At 42.6% G+C, this 11,478-nt stretch overlaps 1 pseudogene; it reads right to left on the reverse strand.

Moving 5' to 3' along the window:
- Positions 1-1,508: 1,508 nt before the first annotated feature.
- LOC126482981 (5S ribosomal RNA) lies at positions 1,509-1,625 on the reverse strand (annotated as a pseudogene).
- Between the last annotated feature and the right edge of the window lie 9,853 nt (positions 1,626-11,478).

The raw sequence follows: 11,478 nt of genomic DNA on the forward strand, positions 1-11,478 counted from the left end.
TTGTGGGATGCGAGTTTCATATTACAAAGAGCTAGAATATGTTCGCATGGCAAAATGTTTATGAAAATTTTTAAAGGAAGGTAGTATGAGGCAGCTGGTAGCCCACTTTTCGGTCAGAGTCTCTTACACGGGAGCATACTCGGTTTTCCGTGCTCCAAAAGCGGCGTTTTCCCGCTGGTCCCGCGTGAGACTATTCTGATGATTAGGCGACGTGCGAACGTGTATCGAACGCATTCTGGAAGTCAGGAAACAGAACGCCCGTATAAAGTGGGTGCAATGGACGAATAGAGGGAGTTGGGTTTCATACGATCGTTTTCCGCGGATTTCTACAGAGGCGATATTTGACCTCCATTACGGTCACAGTGCACCAGCGTGGAACGCGATTCAAAATTCTACGACAGGCTTTGTGAGCTGACTTTTGCTGCTTGTGCAAGAGTTGCAGAAACCTTTTATGAAATAAATGAGGTAAGATTTATCTTGTCACGTTTGGTAGTTAACGTTCTTCTTCTTTGTTTTGTTTTATTTGGCTATTTGAACTGCTCCATGGCACGAGTCCCAGCGCAAGTATCAAGTGCCACGTCGAGATAGGAGGCTCGTAGTGCCGCCTAGGGCAAACCGCGTTAGAGAAGCTAGTCGCAGTGGTGTATTTTTCCGGTGCGCCGGTGGTCTGTTTCAGTTTTTTTGTTTTTCTTTTGCTCGTTCCTTTCGTCCCGTTACACCCGAAGCTAAGCCAGCCTTCCGTGTCCCCAGGGGCCTCACTGCCTCATTCCCTCTTGCATTCCTCGTCTCTCTCCCTCTGTCTCTCTCACTCTCTCTCTCTCTCTCTCTCTCCCCCTCTCCCTCTGCCTTTCCCTGTCTATCCCCTTTTTATGCTTCCTTCCTTTTGCGTAGCGTCGCTGTCGCGTGCAGTCCAGCGTCCAACGTTTTCTGTTTTTCAATTAATATCGGCGGCCGCGGCCACAGCCGCGCCGCAGCCATCGCGCGCAGGCAGAATTCATTTGGCCGACATCTACGCGCCGGCAGATAACTTTGGCGCTGTTCCACAAATTTTTCACCGCTGTGCAGCTGACGCGTCGCCAGCTTCCGCCCGCCTTCCCATCCTGCCGGAGATCACTTTTTGTTCCTCCGCCGGCTATCGGTCTCTGTCGGTTAGTACACCATGGATAACGAATCACGTGCTGACAGAAGAAAAAAATCGTTACTGGGGTGCCACAGGATTCGACGCTGACTCTACTGCAGATCTCACAACGGACAAATCTCTTCTTGTCACGTTGCAGGAAATCATAAATACTAAACTAAACTACTCCCGAACAGGCCATGAAGGCCCAACGGGACCGACCGACCGCTGTGTCATCCTCAGATCATAGGCGTCACTGGATGCGGATACAGAGGGGCATGTGGTCAACACACCGCACTCTCAGCCTTATGTCAGTTTCCGAGACCGGAGCCGCTACTTTTCAATCAAGTAGCTCCTCAGTTTGCCTCACAAGGGCTGAGTGCACCCCGCTTGCCAACAGCGCTCGGCAGACCGGATGGTCACCCATCCAGTTGTAGCCCAGCCCCATAGCGCTTAACTTCGGTGATCTGACGGGAACCGGTGTTACCACTGCGACAAGGCCGTTGGCAATCATACATACACTGCCGAAAAAAATCGTAACGTCGAAAACAAATTAATGTAGAGTTATGAAAGTTCTGGAATACCTTTGCCTAGGTAACATATTTAAGTGATTAACATTGCAAAATCACTGGTAAACATAAGCGCGAGATAAGCCACTTCAATGTGAAATGCTGGCACATTAATAACCGGTGTAACTGCCAGGATGTTAAATCCAAGCACGCAAACGCGTAGGTATGGTGTTGTACAGGTGCCGGATGTAGATCCACGCCTCTTGCGGTTTGTTGGTCAATACAGGGACGACAAGTGCTTTTTGTGGCTGAGTCTAGAGTTGCCGTCCAATGATGTCCCACATGTGGAGACAGATCTCGAGAACAAGCAAGCCAAGGTGACATGTTGGTTTATAACAGCGTGTTATGGTACTTGAATTACGTAACCATTACAGAACCTCTCCTCAACCTTTCGATACCGGCAATATTCTACCTGTGTTTCTGTAGAGTAGTTAACATATTTCTGTCACTACATTAAGATTTGATTTCATTCATGTAGAGGTACTTTGATAGATCGATATGTTTATATTGCAATGATATTATTCTTAGGTGAATTGTTTCTTTTGTCACTATGATCATTGACGTACCTGTAACTCTGATTTTTGAGCGCGTAAGCGGTTATAATGGAGTCAAGTCTGGGTCGTCATGTTGAAAAGACTCAAATTGTAGTCAGTTTATGAAATGTGAACTTTAACAGTGAGGAAGATATTTTCAAGTATGTTTTATATTGTGAAGTGACATTGCAACAAAAGTAATAAAAAAGGAAGTGTAACTTAAATTCGGAGTGCTGATTACTTTTTTACATCACCATTGTGCTAACTTGAAAAAGTTTAATCTTCAAGAATGGTTTATGAAACACATCTATAAAACTTTTGAATGTCGCAGAATAGCACCTACGCCTCTTTGCATCCCAGCTTGGAGTCATCACTACCTAGATTTTCAACGATTGAGACATGAATTCACAACGAGACCAGCGTGGGAAACACGAAAAGATGCGTGCCTAGTATATCCATTATTTCATTAAATGACTTTATTAACTGTGCTCTAATGACACCTGCCACATAATATAACTTTGATGTTGCCCGAAAATTCAATATTTAGCAGCGTGAGCAACACTACAATCATAATTAATATATTACCTTTGTTGTGGTAGGGTTGTTAGAAGCGGTATGTGGGCGAGCGATATCCTATTAGAACCGGATTGCTGTTGATCAGTGACAGCATAACAGGTCGAATCACCGGACTGGCGTACAGTTTCGCGGTCAGGGTGCGTGAGATAACCATAAGAGTACCCTAGCTGTCATACGAAATCGCACCTCAGAACATAACTCCAGGTGATGGTCTAGTGTCTCTAGCACACAGACAGTTGGGTGCTGGTCGTCAACTGGTCTTCTTCTAACCAACACACGGCTGTCACTGGCAAATGGCAGAACCAGCTTTCGTCAGAAAACAGTACAGACCTTCACTCTGCCCTCCAATGACTTCCCGCTTGACGCCAGTGAGGTCACAAATAGCGGTGTGTTGGGGTCAGTGGAACGCACGCTACAGGGCGTCTGGCTCGGGGCTGTCCTGCTGATCGCTGATAACGACTGATTTCAACAGTTCGCTGCGTCACTGCAGTGCCAACTGCTTCTCAGATTACAGCTACGATGGGCCAGAGCAATACGCCGAACACGATGGTCTTCCCTCTCGGTAGTGCAAAGTGGCTGCCCGGAGGCAACGCCACCTAGACTACAGGCATGCGCGCACACTTGTGACGTACCATACCGATAGCCGGGTCTGTATCGGAACGCTCGTGTTAAGCACCCTGCAGCTATACAAACTTTACTAGTTTTAGAGCTGAGACCGCATAGGGATTCTCGTGCTTTCCTCTTCTACATGGCCTTGTAATGAAAGTATGGAAATTAATGTCATTGCGTAAAGTAACTGAACATAACCGCCCTATGTTATTTCAAGATGTAAAATTATTTTGACGATTGGCCTTAAATACGCGTTTCTTGGCTTGAATACAAACTTTAATTTTAAATTCTGCCTTTTACCTCAGGAGCTACGTTTTCTTGCAGTAAAAAATCGGCTATATACAACAACAAGCAGACTTTTCGGTTTTAAATAAAGCAGCTGGAGCTCCTACAGAATTTAAGAATTTGTTTCCCCGGCTATTTTCGTAAATTTTCCTATCCACTTCAAAATTGATGACCTCACACGGAACTCAAATTATTCGACGAATTGGAGCACCTCCTGACAATGTTTAATAAATAAAAAAAACCGAAAAAGTATTTTATTTCCCTGTTTCTCCAGAACTTTAGAACCTTAAATATGAAAAGATTGATTCTCTTATATCCTTGACTGAAATTCGTGTCACAGAATGCTGTTAATTTAATCGCAATGCACTTACCTCGAAATTTTGCTTTCTATACTGCTTAATCTGTCTAACACTGAATTCATTAAAGCAATTTTCTATGGTAGTTTACTCAAATTGAAATTATTTCCGAATAGCTGCGTATGTAAAACTGAACAAAATCATTCTGTAGCTCTTGCAAATAAAAGTACTGGAAACTCAATAATCAGGTAGGAATGATAAGTAATACTAAACATTTTCGAGCCACACTAATTAATATAAATATTCTGTGTGATAATAGTTGCAAATATGAGAGACATTTCACAGCAGCAATTGTCCAGAATTAAGAAACAAATTATACTGGTGCATGATACATAACTGCTTTTAAAAACAATGTGGTGCAATGGAAACAAATAACACGCTGTAAATTTTTTGTCATTTACTTACCCGTGAATGACGCGTAGACACAAATTCATGTCTGTGAATAGCTGCAATCCAGCGATTTCTCAGCTTTACACTTTTGGAAAATCGAAGCATATGCACTTTCATGCCTTTTTGGGATTTATAATTTCCCTGGCAAAAAGGAACGCAACAAATGTGTCCCATACTTCGAAGAACTGTAGGCGAATACTGTATGAAATTTATATCAGTTTCTCGTGGCACACACTTTCTACACAAAATACACGCCAACAGTTTTGCCGACTAAAGATAAGATGGCCAACGGTTTGTGACGTCACGTGCCAATATGGCCGTTGTGCGTAGGTCTTGTATCTAGAAGGCTTTGCCGGAGTCCGGTCTTCCTGCGACCGTACGTTCCCGTGACCTCTGCTGCTATCAATCATGTACAGTGTGTACGTTCCTGCTAAGTCTTTCTGCAGTATCGCAGAACGAACATCGAGCTTCTCGTAGCCCTATTACACGACCGCAGTCGTACTCAGTAACGTGTTGTTAATGACGTCTTTGTCACCTTAAATGCGTTCTTGACTAACATCAACTCATCACGTCCAAACTCAAAGGTAACTAACTAACGCTTGCGACCGTTGCAGCGAATATTTAAAGCTTACCTGCTTTGCATTCTTATGTGAGATGCGCGAAATCTCAGTAGACATCATCTTTCAGATGAAGAAACACGTCTTCCAGCGTCCGTTCATGTCGCACAACTCCTTCCTGGTGGCGCAATTTTTTTGCGTATCTACTTTGTGTAAGTGGTTGTTGTCAGCTGTAAGATCTTTCAAGAACTTTTCAATGTATACACCACCTAAACTGGCTTTTATTGACTACTCAGCGACCGATTTCGGAGCGTACTGGACCACTTTCAAGTTACATAAACATTGATCAGCTGAGCACTACACAATACCTTCCCATGCAACACGTCTCCGGCATGACATGCAGAAGGTGTAGTAAAGGGATTATCTGCTGAAGACGTTTTACATTGTCTGAAGATAGCGGATATTGCGCAGAACTGGTTGTTCAGTAATAAACAAAGAAAACAGTGCATCTGCTGTGCATACAGGGAAATTCGCAAAATAAATAATCCTAACGTAAAGAACGATAGCAGTTAGTAGTAGAATCTGTAATTTATTGCAGGCCTAGATTTCTACTTTAACATAGTAATCAACGGCTTCGGTATGGTTATACCATTTATAGATAACGTCAGTTGTCAGATGTTTACGCTCTGATACGATTGTGACTGTATAACTTCTCTGATAATGCATCGATGACGTACATGTTACAGATTTGCAATAAACTACAGCTTCTGCGACTATCTGCTGTCCTCCTTTACATCTGAATATTCAGCGGTCTCTATGCACCAATGGATTCCAATTTAGTTATAAATAATTCTGTTTTGTTGACGATGATTACTTGAAAGTAAAGGATAACAAATACGTGGAGGCAGAAATAACAGTTAAATGTTCAGCGGAATAACTGTTTGTTTAACTGCAAATGGATTATTAATTAACAAACAACAATTCATTCAGGGTCGTTCAGCCGTAACTTAAAAAAACGGGGACAAGGCAAACTGTGAAACTTAATTCAGAAAGTTTCTAGATCTGCATCTTTAAATGAACTTAAAGAGGAACTCACATTCTATACTCCTTCCTCCACGATAACTCTCAACAACCTTGGTTCTTCATGTAATTATTAATTTATGTGTTTCGAATGTCGGAATGTTAGGTACCTTAGAAAATTTTCATTCCTGTAGCTTACACAGAATTATAGTGATATTCTACATTTATATGTACGATACCCATAGTACAAAAATTTACACTAAATATTATATGTTCCACATCTTCGAGCTTCCTGGAAACAATTATTTATGCCCCTAGATAGACAATACATTTGCTTCTTTCATGTGACATATCTTTAAGAACAATGCAGACAAATTGTAAAGGCGAAGTAAACTCTAACAGTCCTATTCGCAATTTCTCCTTCTTCGGTACAGAAAAAGGCAAATTATGGTCGTAGAAATGTTCGACCGCCTCAGTTGTGAATGAGCGGTAATGACAGTAAGAGTAAGTTGAAAGACTAATTGAATTTCATTTCGGTTGATAGCTTCTTTTAGACCATTTAATAATTTTCTGAAAAATCTCTCACTCTCTTTTTGAATTTGTGTGTGTGCGTCTGCGCGTGCGTGTCAATTAACAATTTTAAGAACAAGGTTAAATATTTGTTATTTAAATCTTCTGCATGTAGATGTATCTTCTCCATGAAAATGTATTATTTTTTAAAAACAGTTACCATGTTTCAGACCTCACCGAAATGACGCCAAAATCAATAGTTTCACATAAGTGTGAAATGAAAATAAACAACTTAACGTATATGTAATTCTTCTGACTGAAAATCGCTAGCTGTTGGTCAAGTCCATCAACTTTCATCTCTGCAGTATTCACAAGACTAAAAATTAATGTTATCCTTAGTTCATCACATTCATTCCAGAGGATTCACTTTATGGTTTCCAAAAAGCTTTGTTATATCTGAGGTTGCGGTGAAATATTCATTGTTTAATGATACACTTTTAGCCTATTGCTAGCAGTGACTTCACTCAGACGAGGTAATATTGTTTCCTCTATGACACAATGTTGCTTTGCGTATAGTTGTTACACGTACGTAAAGTAAAATATAGTTACCAGATAGCGAGTAAATGACGGAAGTAGAAAGTCCGGTATGTATCGAATCTTGTGGAAAGAATTGTTTATCACGTGATGCGTATATCATTCCTTTAGGAGCTGAAGTTCTTCAGCTAAATTAGTACTAAGGAATTTTTTGCTATGCCTCAAACACTTGCTACGTCAGTTCAGTACACTGTTGGCTTGGGACTAGTAAGGCGGTGTAAGTTTTCCATTGCATCCAAGAGAAACTCTGTGTGTGATAAATTTAGAGACACGGCAGTACAGTTAAGGCTCCGTAGACTCCTGAGGACGTTTGTGTTGCGAGCGACAGCTTTGGGTCTTGCATTATTCTGTTATCCTGATGGAGCATGACAGGTGGTAGCCTGGTGAGCATTCACCCTTCTTTCAACTACCACTAAATCAGTTCCTTTGTCATATCCAACTGCTCCCCAAACAGTTTACAAGGACGTGTCAAGATACAGGTGTCTAAAATCGCTACGTTTTGTGATCTTTCACCATGCTGTTTATGAATCGATTGGGTCGATCTAACGACTGATTCATTCCTGAACACTGTGGAATGCAGCTGAATGTGTCCATCCTTCAAGTTAATCATTTCATCTTCGTTAGAGTCAGAAAGATGGCCATACTATGCACTACGCGTTCTTCGGGTATGCTGTGTTGCGATTTCCACTTTAAAAGTCCGAGTAACGTTATATACGCCCAGCAGACATAATTACTTCCACATCTACAGGAATGATTTTTGCTGTACTGAAAATGACTTCACTTAGGGATGAAATTTTAGTTAAGGTATCGCACAGGCATAGAAATATTGACTCTTCAATCTTGTGCGTTTGTATTAGGTGTTCGTAGAGTAAAATGTTCCAGTTCTGTCTATGAATACCCAATGATGCTCGTCAACGGGAAGCAACGGTTTGTTTCACGTTACAAACATCAATTGAAATTTTTCGTGCCCGTTGGATAGAGCTGTTCCACATCAGTCTATATAGTACTACTCAGGCACTGCTCAAAGAATGATTATTATTCGTATTTCACTGTCTGTCTTAATTGATCTAACATTAAGCTTAATACCGCACTTAACTAATTTTGGGGCTCTCTATCGATTGATCGCATAAAATTCCACCTCGAAAAAATCTTTTTTCGTCAGGTGGAACAAACCGACACTTTCCGTTAAAATTGGACGACGCATGAAGAAATGATGAGCAATATTTCTTTCAGTCGTCTCGTAAGGGACGGCTATCTTCGTAGTGTTAAATGATCAGTCTTTCCTGAAACTGTGCCCCATCATATTTTAGAATATTTAATGCTGATTCTCCTTGACGAAATAGTCGATTACCAACGGTGCATACAAGAACTGCAGTCGAGATTCAATAGCTCCAGTGAATGTTCTTTTTGTTGCTTTCTGCTCATTTCTCTTTCGAAGTACGGTCGAGAGACTGCTCAATTGAAAGCCTACGGACTGACTAGCAATAGATACGGATCCTTTTAAGAGAAGTTGCCTGCCATAAAATTGTTCCAAATCCGAGACGGGGACGCAGCCACAGGTAGGCGAACAAGCATACTCTTCCCATCACTCCACGTTACCCAGACAGGACTTGGGATGGCCGCTTTCTGTGGAAAAAAACATAGAATTTTGCGAATCAGTCTTTTAGCAAGATAAGAGATCTCTTCCCTGGTGCTGATGCTCAGAGGAGAGTGTGAATATTCGTTACGATGCTGTGACGGAATATTTAGTTTCAATTTTCAGAAACCAGAGTTCCGTATTGTTCTTACTGTTATTTTTTCGTATAGCATGCAGTTCCTCTGCTGCAAAACGGTTCAAATGGCTCTGAGCACTATGGGACTTAACATCTATGGTCATCAGTCCCCTAGAACTTAAAACTACTTAAACCTAACTACATGACACAACACCCAGCCATCACGAGGCAGAGAAAATCCCTGACCCCGCCGGGAATCGAACCCGGGAACCCGGGCGTGGGAAGCGAGAGCGCTACCGCACGACCACGAGATGCGGGCCCTCTACTGCACCTGCTTGTCACGCTTTTGATAGATATTTAGAAAATTGTGCCGTGAAGTGGGAGATATTTTCTGCCTTCATGCCTCACCTCAGTACTATGGACTGAAAAGAGCAAACATCATAAGAGTGGGAGATTGTTTACCATTTTGACAGGAGTTTGACTGGACGGAACTTGAAATCTCTGCTGCAATTTCTGTCTTACGAGTCTCTGCTATGGCAAAAGGCAGCCAAGTTATAGAACGTTCACAAAGAGGACACTTTGTTAGGCTTTTGCAGAGCAAACACTTCACGCTAAGAGAGAACAGAAAACTTTAGCTTCTGGGAGATTGTGTAGCAAAGACTTGGCGCTGGTTGACACGATACTGGCCTTGTGGTTGCACAGAATGACGTTATCACTTGAGCACTGTGGGAACAGAGAGAGAGACGTACGCAAGGACACACATCCACTACTTTTGCTGCCTTCGACATCAGGCTACGAGGTTGGTAAGATATGCCATCGGTGCAATCGACATTTCTGTAGTGAATCGGCATCTGATCACTCCATTCAGTAGCCAGTTATTCCATTTTAATACCTCGCAGCCAGGTGGTAACCTTCCAGTATGCAATTTGGAGATCTCGATGGTGTTACATCGTATTTTGCCATGTTCTTCTTGCAAGTTACTAACCATGCTCACAGTTACTGGTTGTATTCGTGTATTTCTCCATAACTTTGCGTATACTGTGCTCACCCACCTGTGCCAAGGCTACAGTTCACTATTAGTGCCCTCATGTTCAAATATTTAATGATCAATTGTTTGTATCAGTGGGTAACATGTGTATTTTACTTTAAGATAAAATACCTCATGATTTTAGTGACCACCTGTTCCTGTTATAGATTATATGCTTACTCCTCTGATTAATATGTCTATGGAACGGTATACATTTTGTCATGTTTGATTAGGTCAGCCCTACTAGTTTCCATTCACTGAGACCTTCACGTTGCATATGGTGAGAGATATGGATGACGGTCAATAGGCATGGACAAGATTTCGGGAAGACGTTTGACACGGTGCCCCATTGCAGGATATTAACGAAGGTACGAGTAAACGGAATAAGTTCACAAATACGTGAGTGGCTCTAAGATTTATTAAGTAATAGAACCCAGTATGTTGTCCTCGATGGCCAATGTTCATCAGAGACAAGGGTATCGTCAGGAGTGCTCCAGGGAAGTGCGGCAAGACCACCGTTGTTCTCTACCTGCATGAATGATTTGGCGGACAAAGTCGACAGCAGTTGAGTGGCTGTAGGAAGATACAAGACGACTTAGATAAAATTTCTAGTAGGTGTCATGAATGGCAGCTTGCTTTAAATGTGGGAAAATGTAAGTTAATGAGGATGAGTAGGAAAACCAAATCTGTAAAGTTCGGATACAGTATTACTAGTGACCTACTTGACACAGTCAAATCGTTTAGATATCTGGGCGTAACTTGCAAAGCGATATGAAATGGAATGAGATGCAGTAGCGAAGGCGAAAGGTCGATTATGGTTTGTTGGGAGGATTTTAGGAAAGAGTAGTTCACCTGTAAAACAGACCGCGTATAGGACGCAGGTGCGACCTATTCTTGAGCACTGTTCCAGTGTTTGGGTTCCGAACCATACAGGATCGAAGGAAGATATTGAAGCAATTCATAGGCAGGCTGCTAGATTTGTTACCGGTAGGTTGCAACAACATGTAACTGTTACGGAGATGCTTCGGGAACTCAAATGGGAAACCCTGGATGGAATTCGACGTTTTTTCAGGGAAAAAACTATTGAGAAAATTAGAGTTTCGGCATTTGAAGATGATCTCTATTAACCAAGCGGAACCAGCACACCACAGTAGGTTCCAGTTACCTTGGTGTTGGGTAAGGTGCACAGATGCTGCCTGGGAGAGGCCACTGTGAGATATGTGATCGACGGGTGTACCACTGTGGACTGGACGTGGAGAGGCACGGATGGTGGCAGGAGTCAGCTGGTCTCAAGTAGAGAAAACTGGCGGCGAATCTGTGGCTGGGTCAGTGGTGCGCGGGGTGTGGAGTGGTGATGGTTCTGCCTAAGCTTGCAGGGTGGACCGTTAGTGACGGGGAGTTGCCGGGGGGTTGCCGAACAAAGCAGTTCTCTGAAAAGTCAAGTCCAAGACCTGCACCAGGTTGATGTGCTCATCGACACTGGGCGGATGGATACACCCCTCAGCAAGGGCGGTGCTGGCATGTGGACAACAGTCTGTTTGACCAATCGTCGTTTGCTCTGGTCGCAAGAACGGCGCTGCAGGAAGCCGAGGGCTGGTCTTGAAAGCTTGCAAGGAGAGCGAG

Source organism: Schistocerca serialis, chromosome 5 (assembly GCF_023864345.2).
Source record: "Schistocerca serialis cubense isolate TAMUIC-IGC-003099 chromosome 5, iqSchSeri2.2, whole genome shotgun sequence".
Classification (NCBI taxonomy): Eukaryota; Metazoa; Arthropoda; class Insecta; order Orthoptera; family Acrididae; genus Schistocerca; species Schistocerca serialis.